The following is a 21082-nucleotide window of genomic DNA, read 5'->3' as shown; positions in this document are numbered from 1 at the left end:
GTCTACTCTTTTCTCTTCAGCAATAGCGTAAATCATTATAATTCAATTTCCCTTAATTATCCTTGACCTTGATTTCCACTTCTATTTAATAACTATTCAGCTGAATCATCTTTGTTCTCCCAAATTTATCTTTCGGATCAGCTTATCAATACAAGGTTTAGTGAAGGTTAAATGTATAAATGCCCTATTTTTAGAGTTTTTGTTTTATTCAGGGTTATTATTGTATTTTAATTTCAAATTATTTTTATTTTAGATGGTAGATGTTTTTTTTAGTTCATCAAAGACAAGGCAAGTGGGATTTTTTTTCTAAACTTATCTAGCTAAAAATATTATGTATGATAAGCAATGAGATCCTGCTATATAGCACTGGGAACTATATCTAGTCACTTATGATGGAGCATGATAATGTGAGTAAAAAAGAATGTATATATGTATGTGTGTCTGGGTCAACTTGTGTATAGTAGGAAATTGACAGAACACTGTAAACCAGCTACAATGGAAAAAATAAAGCAATAAATATAAAAAAGAAAATATTATGTATGAAGTTTTGAAAAAGTACTCCCTATCCAAGATTGAATTTGGGCTTCCCATTCCTATTTATTTCTTTCTCCCCCAAGCTAGCTAATCAAATGTCTTTATCCTGGACCCTCAAATCCTCTTGCTGGTATGCATCAGAGGTCATTCTCTCCTACTGCTTTGTCTCTATGAAAATCTTCTTACTGTTTCTTCTTTAACATTTCGGTGCCACTTCAAAGATTTGATCATTTCTCTTTGTGCAGGAAAACATCATCCCAGCACAGTTATTTGGCAAAAAAGATTGCTAGACGAGTCCAAGTACTAGAGAGCTATGGCTGAATATGCCATTTAAACAAGGATATCGTCTCTGTCAAGAAAATGTTCTTTCTCTCAGCCTGTTTACTTTATGTCTATTGAGAATACATGTAGTTCTTCTCCCAGCTGCCCAGGATTCTCATGAGGAAAGGTACTTGAGAAACCATGAACTTTTGAATCAGAAAAATCCAAGCTTTCAGATTGGATCACTGGCCTGGGAACTATGGCCAATAAATAAATAAATAAATAAATAACAGAAAATCCAAGTTTCAAAACCTTGCTCTATGGTGCAAAATTCAGGTTTGTTTAAAAAATGATTTTCAGAAAAGGTAAAACTGCAACTGTTGTGCAGATATAAAAATGAACACATTGATGGTGTTCCTGTCATGGCTCAGTGGTTAACGAATCTGACTAGCATCCATGAGAACATGGGTTCGATCCCTGGCCTCACTCAGTGGTTTAAGGATCCAGCATTGCTGTGAGCTGTGGTGTAGGTTGAAGTTGCAGCTTGGATCCCACATGGCTGTGCCTGTGGCATAGGCTAGCAGCTACAGCTCCAATTGGACCCCTAGCCTGGGAACCTCCATATGCCCCAGATGCAGCCCTAAAAAGACAAAAATACCAAAAAAAAAAAGAACACATTCTAAAGATTGTATTCTCTTTAATACCAAAACCAGTTAGATGTTATGTATACATTGTGTGTGTGTATCTGTTATATTGAAGTGATTATGTAAATGGGAGCAAGTATGGTTTTCCACATGGTAGAAAGGAAGGAAAATGATTCTTTACAGGATTAGAAGATTTTTGCACATCTATCAGTTAACTTCAACTTACAAGGTATTGTACAGTAGCTCAAAGCCAATGAAAGGCTAACATCATACAATCTGGAGGGGTGTCCTCTAGTCAATTCACGGTTTTCCATCGAAGTCCAATTTTTCCCAGAGGTAACATAAGACAAGTACTTTACCTGTTTGTTCCTCAACTTCTTCATACAAAAGTTGTGGATTTCTTGTTAGAACTATATGTGATGTAATACACATGTAGCCCCTACTACATAGTGGAAGCTCACTGACCAGGAATTCCCTTCTTTTCCATGATATGTATTATTATGTAACTTAAATTGTATATTATTATTCAAATCAAATATTTTATTATCCCTTAAACTAGTCTCCAGAAACAATGCTGCAGAATTAAAGATTAGTTAACTTTTCCCTCTCACTTTTAAGACATAGTTGAGACTACAGGAATTAAAGTGAAGTGACCAGATCTTCTATCTACCTGATAGCTGAAGTTTAAAGCTGCAGTCTAAGTACATGATAGGCATCACACTTACAATGATGAGGCCTTAACTGTTATTTATAAACAGAGATCACTTTTGTCACTCACTACTTTTTATGATTTATTTTGTGTTTTTAATATTTGACAATTATTAAAAAATTAATTTCCTTAATGACAAGGGTGATGCTAGAAGTGTGTTTCTGCAGATCCAATTGTGATTTGCCATGGCTGAAATTAATTTTGTTATTGTTCAGAATACATTTGGACTCTAAAGTAAATGAATTCCATTTTTAATAACTATTTTAATATAGAAGGTAACCTTAGAGCTATACTACTACTATATCTATTTTCACTTTTCCTGCACAGTATTTCATCAGTATTATAATGCTTTTGCTGCTCTTACGGCAATTTATCATTTCTTTGGTCTGTACTCTTAAAGGGCGCTTTGAAAATTCCCAGTTTCAACTACCCACATTTATCAAAATTAACATGCCTAGTTCTATACTTTAGCAAATATTTTAATCTAGGAAATTACCAAGGTGATGTTTAATAGGACAAATGCTTGCACTAATTTATGTACTCTGGTTAAATAACACATCACTGTCAGGACTAAATACTACATATATTAGTTATCAAGCTCCATGGTCAACAAATTACATGGAGGTAGTAATAACAGCAAATGTTTGTCTTATTATACCAATTTGACAGTATTTCTCTGAAGACTACTTTTACTTGTGTCGAAGATACTATTCCCTGACGCATGGACAAAAAACTGGATGAACAGAATCTAAGAAATACAGCAAACTAGTGGCTATAACAAAAGAGAAGCAGACTCACAGATATAGAGAACAAACTAGTGGTTCCCCGTGGGGAGAGGGAAAGGATGAGGAGCAACATAGGGGTGGAGGAGTAAGAGGTACAAACTGTAAAGTCTAAACTAAGCTACAAAGATAATATTGTACAACATAGAGAATACAGTAAATATTTTCTAGTAACTGTAAATAGAATATAACCTTTAAAATTATGAATCACTATATTGTACAACTGTTACTTATATAATATGGCACGTCAATTATACTTCAGCTTTAAAAATTAAAAAATAAAATGATAGGTTTACATCAACACACACACACACAAACACACATATATACACAATGTTAAACTTTGCCAGAGCCATATGGCCATAGAAAGGAATCACAGGTAAGAAATTATCCCCCCCCCTTTTTTTTTCCCCAAAATAACTTAATTCTAAGAAACATCTTTCATCATAGGAGTTGGATAAGATTCATGGATACTTCTCCAGTTTACCTCTTACAGGACCAGAAACAGACCTTTCAAATTCTCATTCTTTCCTTCATAAACGATTAGCTGAATTGCTTGTCCCCATTGACCAATAAGAACAATTGCTTGTTAACCAAACTTTGATTACAGTTCCCTCCTTTTCCCAGGCTTCTGAATTTAGGCCCACTCTCAGCCTGAGTTATCATAAACTCCTGGAGAAAATAGGCTGACATCAGGATAAAACTCTTTTATGATGAATTGTCTGCTCATGCTACACTTTCATCTCATTTCCACACACCCATTTCTTTGCATCCTTGTTTAATCTTCCATAAAAGAGAAAATCCTTTTTTATCTAATGTTTGAGATGCTTGCAGATCATTTTTCCTATTACAGAGCATTTTCTCTATTGCACTGCTTCCTTTTACTTTTCTTACAGTACTTCTCTTGAATTAGTATCTCCTAATAAGTCCCAATTTGTTTTTTGTTTGATGTATTGCAGATTACCACATACCTAGAGAGTAAATCTGAGTTTGTTTCCTACTGCATCAGCCACACTAGGTTCTCAGTCCCATAACCTTCTGGGTTCCCAGCTCAGGTAACATATGGCTCCTGGATATCATTCAGTTCCTGAGATTTCTGTGTCTGAGTCTTTGTCTGCTGAGCTGTTTTAAGCTTCTGAATAGAGCTGTGACCCAAAGAACATCCATTTCTAAAGCTTTGTCTGCTTCATTATTACTACGCTTAATCTAAGAAAGCAGATGCCTTTTCTATGCAATTCAAGTGGTCCAGGAATGTGATACTTCTTAAAAACTTTGTCCTACTGCCTAATTTAATATTTGAAGTAAAATGAATAATGGGGGAGTGTCTGAAAACCTGAATTTCAATCCTCTCACTTTAATAAGTGTTGCTTTGGGGCATGTCTCTTAATTTCTTCGATCCTAAATATATTATCTGGACATAGTAATGTTAATACTTATTCTGCCTTCCTTAGATGGACTGATATATATTTAAAAAGATTGGTATATCAAAGTGCTTTAAAATTTATAAATCACTATTCAGAAGCAATGGCTTATTATTACTCTAGTCCCAATCACCCTTACTAAGATCCTTAATTCTAGCTAGAGCATTTTCTCTCAGTGGTTTCTGTTGCAAGGGAATTGGAATGTCTTTTTCTTTATTTCTTCAATTGTATATACATATTATTATGGATTTTTAGCCAGCTACTAAATGATAGTCTTATTATGGAGGAGTCCAGTGAAGTTGCAGGTCAATGAGTTCTATGGTGAAAGCAAAGTCCTCCTGGGTCCTGGCAAAATGAATCTACCATTCAAAGAAAAAGAAATATTCAACCAATAAAACTCGAGACAGGCTGGGGCTGAAGAAGAATGAGGGGAGTGGGAGTGTGCCAGAGGCCATTAGCTTTTCCCAAATATTTCCTTGGCAGTGATGTCAATGACAAATTACTAATTCTGAGCATAGCATTTCTGTGAAAGCCATGCTTATGTTGCCTTGACGCTATAGCATTTAGATCTGTGATTCCTCTATCCTTATCATACCCTTCCATAGTAAACCTGGAGGTTATATATGCCAGATCAAGCATCCCTTTATTATTTATTTATTTATTTATTTATTTTAGGGTCGCACCCATGGCATATGGAGGTTCTTAGGCTAGGGGTTAAATCAGAGCTGTAGCCGCCAGCCTACACCACAGCCACAGCAACGCCGGATCCTTAACTCACTGAGCGAGGCCAGGGATTGAACTATAGATAGGGATCTTTTTAAAGATATACTTAACTATATGTTATTAGGCTACTAGAACTGGAGGGGGTGGTACTTTGATACCAAGATATAGCTGAGCCTAGCCTGATTTGTGGATATTTAGTATGTGGGTATTTTGTTAGTATGTGGATATTTTGAATTGAAATACCTTCTAATAATAACAATGGCTCTGTTACTATTAAAGCCTAACATGAAAAGGGCCTTGACGAAGAGCTGGAATAAAGTAGGCACCTATCAAAAGGTAACTATGATGATAAAGATATTGATGTTGATATTGATAATGCTTTGGGGAATATTAACTTAGATATCTAAATCTGGCACAGAGGGAGTTCCCGTCATGGCTCAGTGGTTAATGAATCTGACTAGGAACCATGAGGTTGTGGGTTTGATCCCTGGCCTTGCTCAGTGGGTTAACGATCCGGCGTTGCCGTGAGCTGTGGTGTAGGTTGCAGATGCAGATTTCCAGGAGAAAACATGAAAGAAAAGCTCCGTGACATTGGTTTTGCAAAACATTTTTGGACCTAATAGCAAAAGCACAACCAACAAAAGCAAAAATAAGCGAGTGGGACTACATCAGGTTGAAAATCTTCTGCACAGGAAAAAAAAAAATCAACAAAGCTAAAAGGTAATCCAATTTTAAAAACGGGCGAAGAAACGAAAGAGATATTTTTCAAATAAAATAAATGGCCAACTGGCATATGAAAATGTGCAACATCACTCATCCATCAAAGAAATGCAAATGAAAACCACAATGAGATATCATCTTACACCTGCTAGAAGACTATTATGTAAAAGACAAGAGAAAACAAATGTTGAGGAGGATGTAGAGAAAAGGGAATGCTTGTGCACCCTGGGGGAAATGGAAAATGGAAAACAGTATGGAAGCTTCCTGAAAAAAATTTAAAAAGAGAACTATCCTATGATCCAACAGTCTCACTTCTGGATATTGATCTGAGACTAAAATGAAATCACTATCTGGAAGAAGAGATATGTGCCTCTCTGCATTTAACCTATAAATCTACGTGTTCTGTCCTATAAACCAAGACACTTGGGAAACAACCTAAGTGTCTATCAAGGGATAAATACATAAAGAAATGTGGTACTATATATACAATAGAATAACATTCAGCCATTAAAAAAATAAGGAAATATTGCCATTTATGATACATGGGTGAAACTGGAGGGCATTACGCTCAGTGAAGTAAGTCAGACAGAGAAAGATAAATACTGCATGATATCACTTATATCAAACTCATAGGAACAGAGAGCAGATTGGAAGTTGCCAGGGATAGAGGGGGCAGAAGGGTGGGGGAAGTGGATAAAGGTGGTTAAAGGGGTACGCACGTCCAGGTCTGAGATGAATAAGCTCCGAGAGTCTAAAACACGTCATGATGATTATCGTTACCATTACTGTACTGTATACTTCAGAGTAGCAAAGAGAGGTAATCTTAAAATGTTCTCAACAGCAGCAACAAATAAGGGAAATAAAAGGGTAATGAGGTGAGAAGATGGATGTATTGAGTAACCTTCTCGCAGTAATCATTTCACAATGTTACATACATCAAGTCATCACATTGTACATCTTAAACTTACGCAATGTTATATGTTAATTATGTCTCAATGAAGCTAGAGGGAAAAGAAAAAAAGTACAAATTTCTGACTTACAAAATCTACAGACAATAAAATGTTTTGTCTGAGGCATTGCATTTGAGGTGGTTATTCGCCAATAGTGGGCAGAACACCTTGATAAAGGGCAAACTTTTGTTCAGGATGGTGGACAACTTTCTCCTTTTTTTTTTTTTTTTTTTTTTTTTTGATCTCATTAGGGCTGCACCCACGGCATTTGGAGGTTCACAGGCTAGGGGTCGAATCGGGGCTGTAGCAGCTGGCCTACACCACAGTAACACCAGATCTGCCAGATCCGAGCTGTGTCTGTGATCTACACCACAGCTCACAGCCATGCCAGATCCTTAACGCACTGAGTGGTCAGGGATTGAACCTGCGTCCTCATGGATGCTAGTCAGATTTGTTTCCTCTGAGCCATGATGGGAACCCCACCTTTCTCTTTGACCCTAGCTACCACCTTTTAGTAAAAGTTAAGACAGGATCATACAAGCCCTTTCTTTCTTTCTTTCTTCTATTAGTTTTCTGGAGGAATATTTTGAGGTGTAAATTGAAGGAATTTGAATATAAGTTTAAAAAATACCAAAAGTTTTTTTTTTTTTTGGTAAAGCTATGCAAAATGAGATATGTAACAAAGCCTAAGGCAGCTCATTTACCTTGGAATCACACCTTGCCACCTGTTTTCCTTTGCCTTTTGAAGAGCCTTGCACTGCAGTCCTTTGGTCATGTTTTGAGCAATATATATGCCACACTCTCTTGAAGTATATATTAATAAACCATTCTCTGCACTCACCCTCTATCTTGATCATTGCTGCTGCACTAGTTCTGTGTGACCAAAATGCTGGAGTGTTTGCATTTGTAAATCCAAGGCCAAGTTTAGAATTGTTCCTTGGTACAGAAATATCTAGAGCAGATCTGTTCCTGAGTCAGATGGGAACTTCTGTGAGATTTGAAAAGTGACACTCTTGGAGTTACCTAGTGTCTCAGCGGGTTAAGGATCCAATGTTGTCACTACTGTGGCATGGGTTTGATCCCTGGCGAGTGGCTGTGGCCAAAAAACAAAACAAAACAGTGACACTCTTTACTGATAGGTTCCCTATGGTGTTGTATAAACACCATCTTTGATCCGTTCTTTGTTTCAACAAATACTTAGGTAATGGGATAATAATAATTTTTGAATAGGATATTTATTTGGGTATCAGGAGTTAAGAATTCAGTGAGTGGCTTTGGTATAATGGAAACGACTTCAAAAAATATTTTCTTGGCCTTAGAGTTTTTTTTGCTAAATGAGAATTTGATTTAGACTAGTGGTTGATCAAATTGGCTAGTAGTTGAAATCCTTTTCTACCTATAAAAGAAAATTAACTGGTTCTGCTTGATACCCTCTGAGTCTCTTCCTTTCACAGGCGAAGTACTAGCAGAAGAGCAGTGGATTCAATGATATCTAAAGCACTATATTTTATATAGCAACTTTGTGAGAATTGATTTGTGATGAACGTTTATATATATATATACATACACACACACATATATGGTACACAAAAATATGCATACTTTCTTTAGAGATTTTTGAAAATTCTAGGTAGTATTTATTATTTTTTATTGAGATGAAATTCATATACAATAAAATTAACTTTTTTTTTTTCTTCTTAGGGCTGCACCTACAGCTTATGGAAGTTCCCAGATTAGGGAGTTGAAGCAGAGCTGCAGCTTTAGGCCTAAACCACAGCCACAGCAATGCAGGATCTGAGCTGCATCTGCAACCTATGCCACAGCTTGCAGCAACACCAGTTAAACCCACTGAGTGAGGCCAGGCATTGAGCCTGAATCCTCATGGATACTAGTTGGGTAGCTAACTTGTTGAGCCACAACAGGAACTCCAAAATTAACCATTTTAAGTGAAAAATTCAATGACATTTACTACATTCACAATTTTGTACAACCACCAACTCTAGCTAATTCCAAAACATTTTCATCATATTTATTATTTTAAAAGTAATAGATTCATGTTCATGGAATAATAAAATTTTAGACAGTATAAAAAGATGAGTCAAGATAAAAATTAAAATTAAATCAGCTTTAATGCTACAGCAGAATTCTAGAATTAAAATTTTGGAGCAGACGTGTATGCACACACACACACAGGCACCCACAAACACACACACGCATTTAATATCATGGATCATCCATTACTGGAACATTTTATGACCAGATGTAAAACAGACAACATAACAGAGTTGGATGTTCAAATTCAAATACTATTTTAGATACAGGAATATTTATAATCTGAAGAAATACATACTGTTTCTGGGAAACAGGGGCAAATTTTAAAAGGCAGAGAAAACACCTACGTACCCTTAAGAGCTATTGGTATCAATAAAGTATAACACAGCTGGAATAAAAATTTTATGCACAGGTTTAATATGAGTTCCTAAATTTCTCATAAATGAACTAATATTAATATATTACCTCAAAGAATACTCAGCTTGGACCTGCCTAAAGACAGGTATTTCCCATATTTAATAATATATGATAACAATTTTCACAAAAATATACAGAACTCTGAATGAGTTTTAAGATGTTAACAAAGATGTAGTCAAAAGAGAAAATGAAGGAAAGATGTTTGTTTTATTTTATTTTTTATATAATGATTTTTATTTTTTTCCATTATAGCTGGTTTACAGCATTCTGTCAATTTTCTGCTGTACATACAGCATGGTGACACAGTTACACATACATGTACACATTCTTTCTTCTCACATTATCATGCTCCATCATAAGTGACTAGACATAGTTCCTAGCACTACACAGCAGGATCTCATTGCCTGCAATGAGATCCATTCCAAAAGCAATAGTCTGCATCTATTAACCCCAAACACCCCATCCATCCCACTCCCTGCCCCTCCCCCTTAGCAACCACAAGTCTCTTCTCCATGTCCATGATTTTCCTTTATTTTCTGTGGAAAGGTTCATTTGTGCCTTATATTAGATTCCAGATAGAAGTGATATCATATGGTATTTGTCTTTCTCTTTCTGACTTACTTCACTCAGTATGAGAGTCTCTAGTTCCATCCATGTTGCTGCAAATGGCATGATTTTGTTCTTTTTTATGGCTGAGTAGTATTCCATTGTGTATATATACCACATCTTCCCAATCCAATCATCTGTCGATGGGCATTAGGGTTGTTTCCATGTCTTGGCTATTGTGAATAGTGCTGTAATGAACATGCAGGTGCATGTTGTCTTTTTCAAGGAAACTTTTGTCTGGATATATACCCAAGAATGAGATTGCTGGGTCATATGGTAGTTCTATGTTTTATTTTTTGTTAGTTATTTTTATAAATAAGACTATACAAGCCTACATGTTTAAGAATTTCTGGAGCACTCCAAACTTTTGCTTCTTATACTTTCTCTAGAAGTTGTATATTATGGGGTCACACATTTATTCTGACTCTCCTACTTCTCTGTTCAACAGGGCTGCATACAGAAAATCATGAATTTGCAAAAGTTTCTCCTAGTGCTATGTCTGCATGAGGAAAAACGAACCAATCTGCTGCCAAAATAGTTCTCTTATGGCAAATGGATATTAGACAATCCTCTTTCATCTAAACAGGGAGTTTCAAACTGGGCATCCATACAATTGTGCATTGTAACATTTTCCCACTTATTAATATTCTGTGACTGTGACCTCAAGACATCAAATATTCTTCTATGAAATCATTATCATGTCCAAATATTTATGGTTGTTACCATAATTTATTTAATGGTACTGAGGACTTTGAATTGGCATTTCATGGGAACTGAGTGTCATCTTCATAGATAGGATGTAATGGCACTAAACTACTTTGAATTGGTGTAAATTTCAGACAGTGTATTTGCTTGGCTTTCTTGCCTGGGAATCCTGGATTTTCTCTAATATTATGTCCTACATGAAAACTTTTCAGCTGGAGGTTATGTTTTCCCCTCAGGACCTATGGTAATGTCTAGAGGCAATTTTAGTCATTACCAGCAGGGGAAAGGAGGGAGAGTATTCCTGGTACCCAGTGGCAAGAAGTCAGGGATGTTACTAAACACCCTACAGTGCATTGTATGGTCCCTCTCCACAACAGCGTATAATCTGGCCCCAAATGTGAATAGTGCTAAAATTGGAAAAACCTGTTCTACATAAACTATAAGAAGGGAGAAGTGACTATTTCACTTACCTCACTTATGTTATACCTCCTTCCTCATGGACACCTTTTGGACTTGTGTTAAGCAATTAAAATCACAAAGGACAATCTGCATGTGTTGTGTGGGGATGGTTTTGATCCTCGTAACACAGGAGAATTATGGCCTCAGATCCTGCTTTTCTGATGAACTTCTACATGTATGATGATACATCTCTCTCTTTGAACTGGGAATCCAGATTCCCTCCCTTCATTCCTGCCATTCCAAGTTTTGAGAATGACTCTGCTGCATGTGAAGGAAGAAATTTTAGCCTCTGTAATTTTTCTGTTATATAAGTGTCTCCTTCTGAATACTACAGGTTCTGTTCTGCTTATGTTTCATTATGGAGGTATTTTTCTTACTCCTGGTGTTACATGGACTTATCCTTCAACCAATGTTTTTACACCGGTGCTTTCAACTGGCTCCACTTCTTTTATAACAGATTTGGATTCTATATTGCTTCCTTTTTTTTTTTTCCCCCTCCATGGAAGCCCTTAGAATAAGGGCTCATCCCCACATCGCATCTCTGGATCTATGACTGAGACTCAGTCTCCAAGATAAGACCTCTGTACCCTCATTTGGTATCCAGGAACAACCTCTTTCCTCTTCAGGGCTCTTGTTGCTGTGACTTATGTCTGATTTGTGTGGATATGTACTTGATCCAATGATTGGGACCCATGCCACACCTTCTTCCAGCCTCATCATAAAATGATCTAATAAGTGGATTAATGTAGAGAACAATATTTCACATTGCTTTAGCAAGAAATTCTCAGACATACTGCACAAACATTACTAAGTCATTTGTTCCCATGGCCTTTGATGTAAAACATTAAAATAGTGGTGAGTACCTGGACAATATGGACCAATTAGAATGCTTTTTTTAGTGAATTTCAAATTGCTGTTAAGAGATTCTCCTCCAAAAACAGTTAGGTAGCTTACTTTCATGGAAAGGCAAAAGGTAGCAGTGGGAATAGCAGCATATTAGACAGGACATACACATTAAGGGCTAATGGCTATTGAGCTTCTATGGATGGCTGCTCACTGAAAACATGCCAAGCTTTTCCACATTTTCTAATCTAATTATTAAAAGAATCCATATGTCAGATTTTTAAAGGAATTCTCCTAATATAATTGCTGGCTCAAGTATATTTTAAAAGATTCTATATCATCAAGAAAAAAAATTGTTACTTGTTTCTCTGAACACTGACTTCTAATTTGCTCCTTAGCTCTCTTTGTTTTGTGTTGCTTTTTTCTGTGCATAATAATTTTATGTCTATTTTTGCAAATTCTGTGACAAACCAGCCATATTCTATGAACATTGCTAGGTTAAAAGTCTTAATCTTTGATTGACTGCAACAGCTATTGAATTATTATTTCCAAGCAGTATGATTAGATCTTCAAATAAAACATTTGATATGTTAGCCCAAGGGAAGAAATGATGGGGAAATATAAGTGCTATAAGAGGATGTTAGGAAAAGAATCTTTGGTGTGTGAGAGGTGAAGCTTTTCAGCTCTTCTAAATAATAATTAGCATCAGCATAATGATTTATAGTTAATATGCCATGCTACAATGCTAATGAATTTCATGCACAGAATACTTTATGTAAGGCATCTCCTAATATGTTCATTTAATAACTTTTAAAAATTCAACCAAAGATTTATAAATACAGGTTTTAAGTACAAACATTAGACCCAAATACTAATGATCTAACTTCAAGTTTCAGACGTTACCCACTGTGCAAAACTGGTTGTATTTAAAACATAGAGTCTGCAGATCCATTTTCACACGGTGACTTTGAAACATAGACGTACACCATACCTGACTTGAGGGCCTCTGTTATCACCTACAGATGAAGGAATCCAGAGTAGGATCATCTCCTAACACTGCAGTACTCAGGGACACTCTAAGAAAAGGAACTACGGAGTGTCCTGACAATTAATTGCCCCTAGCGTTTCAGTTAAAAACAATATTAAATTAAAAAAAAATGCATGCTGTGCTTACAACTCTGTGCTATCCTGACATTCAAAATAATGATGACCAAAGGCAAATTTCTTTATTGTGTAGCATATGGGAGTGTGATTATACGACTTCCTCGGGACAAATTGCAAATGGGATACTTTTTTTATATATAAAATTGGTAGGCTATATTAAAAGCTTACCCGAAGGAAAGGTGAAATTATTTTTTTCCTGAATTGATCATGATTTGATTTTTGTTTAACCCACTTTCCAAATTAATGGTCTGAAGGAAGTTTTCCCAGTTTTTATTCATGGATTTCAAATTATGAAGAAAATCAAAGGATTCTCTAGTTCAGTTGACCCAAGGTGATTTCTGTTGGCTTTTAGGAAAGTCAAATTTTTGCTTTGTTTTTCTCTCCAGCCCTCGCAGGAGGGAGTTCTAATGTTCACATCCTGATAAAGGTGTGACTTTGCTAAAGGGTAAATGTTATTTCATTCCCACAGTACACCGGTATATAACTATGAGATTCTCTGATATCAGCGACTTGTTTTTCACAAGGGCGATTGGTTAAACACCTGCTCAGGACCTCCTGCTTTTGGGGTGGGCCTGAAGCCTGAGACAGCCAGGCAGAAACATACATGAGCTGCAGGGGAAAGTATGCATGGAGTGAATGGTTTAGCTTCTACTTTATTCAATAAAGAGATGTTGTTAAGACTTTTTAAAATGAGGCATAACATGCATGATGGTGAGCAGTGACTCGGAAAGCGTCCACCAGAGAAACTGGTATATAGAAGTTTATCACTCACAGGCCCTGAAAGAAGTAAAAACCACACTTGTGGGGTCCACCCAAGGCAGTAAAGGGAGACACAGGCAGAGAAAGAGGGGCAGGACCTGGGGCATGTGCCTTTATCCGGGTCCATGGATGGAATGCTTGGGTTCTCAGGCTAAGGCAAGATTGGTCAATTCAAACTCAAAAGGATGGGAATTTTATAAATTCCATGGGGCTCTTCTCTAAGAATGCACAAAAGGGAAGGCTCTGGGAGATGGCAGTGAAGGCATGGTGGTTATCACTGATCTGTTGGAGAAATCATATCAGGACCTTACTTGTGACTCTGCAGGCTTTATCTAGGGTATGCACTTGCATGAGGGGACAAGGGTCAGATTAAGCCTCCTCGGCCTCGTTATCAAAGAAAATAGATGCTGAAACAGCAATACCATGGAGTAGCTTAGCTAAACTCTAGGAGATTTTTGTTTGTTTTTTGTCTGTCTGTTCGTTGGTTGGTTAGTTTGCTTTTCTGGTCGTACCCACAGCATGTGGAAGTTCCCAGGCCAGGGATTGTCAAAGTCACAGCTCTGACCTATGCTATGCCACAGCAGCAACTGCTGGATACTTAACCCACTGCATCAGGCTGGGGATGGAACCATTACTGCTGGAGATACAATGCCAGATACTTAACATGCTGTCTTTTTTCAATACAATAGTTTCAAGTTCTAAAGAGCCATGTACACAGTGTGGACCTAGAGGAGAATGAACAAAAACATTAAATTCAGTATTTGGTTAGAAAGGGTTAATGTAGGTTAGGACATCGAACAGGTGTTAGGATTTGCAGATAGAGGTTTGGAGTAAAATGAATAGAGTTAATGCACAGAGTAACTTCACCAGCCTCTTGCTCTGTGCATATACCTCCATATTTGTATTATCCTAGATGTATATGGCCATATTTTTCCATATTAATCACAAAATGTATGGATTATCAAGAAGGAATTATATGGGTTGGAAAACTAAGGTCAGACATACCACAAAACTTGTGTCTTTTAATGTAGGCTTACTCCTCCAAATCTTGTCATAATTGGATTTATTATGAGCAAAATCTCATGCAAAATTTTTCCTTAAAATGGTAGTGGACAAAGCATTTAAGTTTTCGAAGAATAGATGTACAAACTTAGAGTTAACTTGGATTTATACAAAACCTCATATTGTAAAAGCAGCCACACTTCTCATGAGGAAGTTTATGCATTGAGAAAGGGTATTGAATTTTGTACCAAAGGAAATTAGCTTTTGCAAGGGTGCAAGGGTTGGGAGTCCTTTTCTGGAGATGTGTGTGCTGTGCTGATGAGTAGAATTTATGTGGAGCATAGTGGTATATCATTATATTTAAAGTTATTTTAATGTTTATATTTAGTGATGGAATTAGAGAGGGGTTGACTTGCTTCCTAAAATGCAGGTGTTTGAAACTGATATTATCATATTCATACAAACATCATTAACTCTCTGGAAATTAGAAGTAGGGATCACTCCAGCTTCAAATTATTTGTACAGATCGATACATTCCAAGGATTATGAAAATATATATGCATTATCAGAAATCTTCCAATAATAATTAGAATAATAATTCCATTGTATTTTTTTTCTCTATTAAAACAATAAATAATTGTTTTTCCTGAGATATTCCCTCTTTTACTTCTGCCTTGAGAATCAGCATCAGCAATAGAGAATTTGGAAGTTCAGGTTCTAGTCAACTCTTTATTTTTTTATTTTTTCAAATATATGCATAATTTTACCCAAACACTGTATTGCTACTATCAGTTTCCCTGCCCACCTGATGTTCTTAACCATTTTGAGGAGTATTCAATTGCAGCTCAGCTCTGCTGCTTATACAGAAATGTCAGCATAAATCAGAAAACCTCTCTTTTCCCCATGGAGCCAGATCCTTGAGATACATTGATCAAGGTCAGAGATGACATCTGAGATGCCAAACTTAAGGATACAAATATTACAAAGCTTGGGTTGAAACTGTTTAATGCAAAGTCATACCAAAAGTTTTAAGGGATGCCAGAGAGAACATGTATCATAAAGAATTATACAGACACCAAGGAGATTTTTGAACAAAAAAAGCTGAAAACATGGAATTAAAGGGTCAGAGTTTGTGTTCCCTGCTAGATAGTCCGTAGGGACTTAGCAGGATAATGGTACTAATTTGGTTTCTTCACCTGCTGACAATGTGATAGGGATGAGGACGTCAAGTTTAGAAAAGTCGGGAGTAGTCTTTTCTGTGTGTATCAATGGGCCTTTTGGAAGGAAGTGTTGTAAATATGTTATTCATTCATTTTTTTTTTTTTTTTGGCCTGGCTTCACTATGGCATTGCTCCTATGTAATTGTCATGGGAGAACAGAAAGAACAATAGCAAAAAATATATGTAGTACATACCATGTTACATGTGTCCAAACCCATGTTACATGTGTCCGAACACAAAGAGTGACCCATAATATAAGCTGTGGGCTTTGGATGATTATGATGTGTCAGTGTTACTTCACCAATTGTAACAAATGATGTGATATGTTGGTAATTGGGGAAACTATGTATGTGTGGGAAAAGGATGTAAGGAAAATATCTGTACCTTCCCTTTTGCTATGAACCCAATTTGTTTAAAAAAAAAAAATAGAGATCTAATTAAAGGGAAAAAAAGAAAATAGTTTTTTTAAAAAAGTAATTTTGATTTCTAAATTTGGAGTTTTGAATCTATTCTCACTAGATATAAAAGAACCAATTAATTATGGCTTGACCTTTGACCAAAATACCCTAAAATAATAACTATAGAACATGATGTCCAAACTTTGTCATCTGGTCCTAGACTTCTGGAAATTAGTTATTAATTGTTTTGTTTCTTGATAAATATTTGCTAACAGAAAATACAACTAGTCATAAACCATCATCCAGTCTCTTTTATAGGATGCTAACTCAATAAATTAAAAGAATTGTATACTTCATGCAGCACAGAGATACTTATATGTTTTGTTTTTGTTTTGCATTTGTTGCTGTTTTGTTATAGAATTCCCTTTCCTTGGTGGAAAGTTTGAGGCACAAGTTATGACTTTGAGGGCATTTCAGAGTAGTGACAAAATGATTCAATGACATACTCTCAGATGCAAGAAAAAAGGAACATCAGAACTAAGAATAAAGTGATGAGTAAAGGGTATTAATCAGAGAAAAGTCTAATTAGGTCAGTGTAATTCAAGATCAGGCCCAGAGATGTTGGACCTCAGAGATAAATCCAGTGCTCATAAAGACAAAGATGTAGAACTTTGGTAGCAATAGATAAGAGAAGCAAAAGAGCCATCCTAAGCAAAACTATACCCAGAATGGAGGTGCAGGCTCTGGTTAGGTATTCTGTGGGGTATGCTGTTGAAGAAATGTAGAAGTTTTGGATTCTGTATATTTGGGAATCTCAGACTAAGAGAAGATTTCTGACCTTAACTAATTCTTTGAACCCTTCTTTATATGAATAACTCTAGAAAGAACCATTTAAACTCCTATGAATATAACTTCATACACATACACACACACATATATATATACACAGATGCATCTATCTAATGCATTCATACATACATAAATATATATACATGCAAACATATACATACTTACAGAGAATATATCTATCTTCACTTAGTTTATGTAAGTCATATAGAACTATTATATGAACCCCCAATCAATCACTGCTCTCAATGACCACTTAAAATATTTTTGAAAGTCATTGTCCTTGAAGGATTATTCATGTAAATACCTCTTTTAAGTCCTACCAAAATAATTACCAGGTATTTAAGACCATGGCCATTATGTCCCTTTGTATGTAATGAATATCTGTTTTGCAAAGAGTGAAAAAAATAACACAATGACAGTAAAATCAACAAAAACGAAGATATCAACAGCATTGTTGTATCTAATTTTATTAGCCTCCTAAAGTTTTCTAACAAAGCATCACAAACTAGGTGTCTTAAAACAACAGAAATGGGAGTTCTCATTATGGCTCAGTGGGTTATGAACCCAGCTAGTATCCATGAGGATGTAGGTTCTATCCTTGGCCTTGCTCAGTGGTGAAGGATCTTGAGTTGCCATGAGTTGTGGTGTAGGCTGGCAGCTCTGATTCAAATCCTAGCCTGGGAACTTCCATTTGCCACATGCACAGCCCTAAAAAGCAAAAACAAACAAACAAACAGAAATGTATTGGCTTTTCCTTCTGATGGCCAAAAGTTTAAAATCAATGGCATCAGCAAAATTATGTTCCCCCTGAAACCTGTTGGGGAGAATCCTTCCTTCATCCTTCTGGCTTCTGATAATTTTTTTTTTTTTTTGAGGGAGTGGAGGGGGCAGACCTTTGAGTTCCTTGGCTTGTATTTGCAATGATTCAATCTCTACCTCTGTCATTACGTGGCGTTCTCCCTTATAAGAATATCAGGCATATTGGATTGGGGTTCTGCTCCAGACCCCAATTTCACTTAACCTGAAATTAATCTTCAATGACCCTATTTCCAAGTAAGGTCCAATTCTGAGGTGTGGGGGTTAGGACTTCAATATATCTTTCAGAGATCACATATCATCCTATAACAGTGATACTTTATCAGGTCATGCTAGTTCATACTGTAGTAGCAAAGCCCAAGATAAATGTGTCTTACAGTAACAAAGACTTATATCTTGTTCGCAAGAGATGATAATATTCTGCTTATCATAGTCACTCAGGGAACCAAGCTAATGGAGTAGTCATGAGCCCAAAACTTTCTAGTCATTGTGCCATCCTGTTCCAGTCACAGGTAGCCATAGAGTGTTCATTAGCCTGGGGAGCCAGGAGTACGATACCACAATTTGACCATGGCTAATATATGCTTTCAGACAAAAGGAATAAAAGACATAGCTAAAATTAACACAATTGTCAAGGTCAATTTCTGTTACTTAGCAAGCTTTACAGTGATTAGAGGTCAAAGGTTTGATTTGGGACTTGTTGAACACAGGAGTTCTCTCTCTTTCTCTATCTCTCTCTCTCTCAGTACCTCTCTCTCTCTTTATCTCTCTCTCTCTCCCCATGCACCAGAGCTGAGTTGGGTGGAGTCATAACCAGTCATCACCACAGGTGAACGAGGGTTGTCAGCATTAGCCTGGACCCTTTCTGATATGTTCCTCAAGGCCAAGGATGCAGTCACTGAAACAAAATTGGTCCTATATGCAAGATCCGAGGGAATCAATTAGGGTACTGCTGTAGAACAGGAACAAAGGTATGCCACAAACAACATGAATTTTAAATTCAATCATTATCTTACAGCAGATGCAATGGATGAATATCTGGGTAAAAATAATTTTTTTAACTTGAATTTTTTATGTTATTAAGAAATAAATTCAAATGTGGGCTTTAGTTGGCTATTGTTCCAATTTAAATGTATATAATAACTGTTTAATAAGTAATAATAGTCATTTCTTCCATGGGCATGATGTTTATTATGTATGTTATCATATTCATTTTTTTGTGGCTTCGCAGAAAATGGAAAGGTCATAATTAAGTCATGGAGAGGAAATTTTCACTTACCATTACTAAAAAATAAGAAAATAGTGAGTGCTGTGAGTAAGACTGAGAAGGAGGTTTCCTGATGTGGCACAGTGTGTTAAGAATCTAACTGCTGGAGTTCCCTTCATGGCAGCGGTAATGAAACCAACCAGTATCCATAAGGATGCAGGTTTAATCCCTGGCCTTGCTAAGTGGGTGAAAGGATCCATTATTGCTGTGGCTGTGGTGTAGGTCAACAGCTACAATGCTGATTCGATTCCTAGCCTGGGACTATCCATATGCCGCAGGAGCGGCCCCAGAAAAGGCAAAAAGACAAAATAAATAAATAAACAAATAAATAAAAAGACAAAAAAAATCAATTTGCTGCTTCTTGGGTCACTGTGGAGGTATGGATTTGAATCCCAGCCTGGGGCAGTGAGTTAAAGGATCCAGCATTGCCACAGCTATGGAGTATATCACAGCTACAGCTTGCATTCAATCACTGTCCCTGGATTGTCCATAGTAATTCTATGTGTCATGGGTATGGCCATAAAACAAAACAAAACAAAACAAAAAGACTGAGGGTGGGATTTCCTAACCCAGATCAGTGGATTTTCCACTGATGCCTCCCTGATGCCTCCTCCTCTTCTTATCTTTTGTCCATTTCTATAGTAATTTACCCTCAAGAATAAAATCCATGGGACCAATTAAATACCCTGTCTGGTTAATCTTCAGATTTCACTTAAGCCAAAATACAACTAAAATTACAGACTACTATTTTGGAAATAATTGAAATTTCAAGGAAAATAACTCAATTTTTTTTTTTTGGTTTCGAATAAGAAGGTAAGATTAGAGACCAGACAGTTATATAACAAGACTAAAATGTGTCTGATTTCAAAGGATTTTATATTGAAAATCTGCTTTTTAAAATATATTCCATATATATGTGTGTGCATATATATGTATGTATATCTATATATATGGAATTGGTGATGCGTCAAGCCCTTAAGCCATCATTTATAAAGAGCTTCCTCATTTCATTTAGAAATGCCATGGTTATCACAGCCACTCAAGGGTGACTCCATGCCTTTGATTGTTCAGAACTGCAACAAAAGCAACTCTAACTCCAATAGGATTTTATCGTGCTGAGAGATCTCAAGTCATTTTGAAATCATATTAAAAATAAAATGTGAGTCAAACTTGAAATGTTCGTAATTCATGAAAGGTTGATGAGCAGGTCTGAGCCCCAGCCTCCTACCAATGTGAAGTGCTTGCCTGTGGGGTTTGCGGCATCATTGCTAGAAACCCAGGATGGTCATGTCATACAAAACAGAGACAGCATGTGTCCCTGCCTGACAGATGCTGATAAAATGGTGACAAGAATAATAAGTGACTAAAAAGATTGTTATGCCAAAATCCTCTCTTGGGAACTATGAAAGTGTTATAAACATTAGCTGTAGTGGTATGTGATGCCCTTCTGTCCCCTGAAAAACAATAGACTGTCAAGCCCGGCAGACACAGACACATAGTATTGAAAGATAGGGATTCTAGAATTTACCAAAAGAGAAGATGAGCAACTGGTAAAGATGTTAATGGCATCTGGGTCAATATATAGGAACAGCATCAGAAAGACTGATTGTTGGAGCTAGGGAAGCTGGTTAGAGTTAGGAATAAAAATTCTGGAGAGGAAATAAGATACAAGTAAAGAAATGCAATGTATGCCAAGACTACTACACACCTGCTCAAGATGTGTCTCCCTCCATGGCTGGTTCAGTGTCTTACTCACAGTAAACTCTAAGTAATCATGTGTT

Source organism: Phacochoerus africanus, chromosome 5, assembly GCF_016906955.1.
Source record: "Phacochoerus africanus isolate WHEZ1 chromosome 5, ROS_Pafr_v1, whole genome shotgun sequence".
NCBI classification, from domain to species: Eukaryota; Metazoa; Chordata; class Mammalia; order Artiodactyla; family Suidae; genus Phacochoerus; species Phacochoerus africanus.
The sequence above is the reverse complement of the archived record's forward strand: the minus strand, read 5'-3'. Positions refer to the sequence as shown.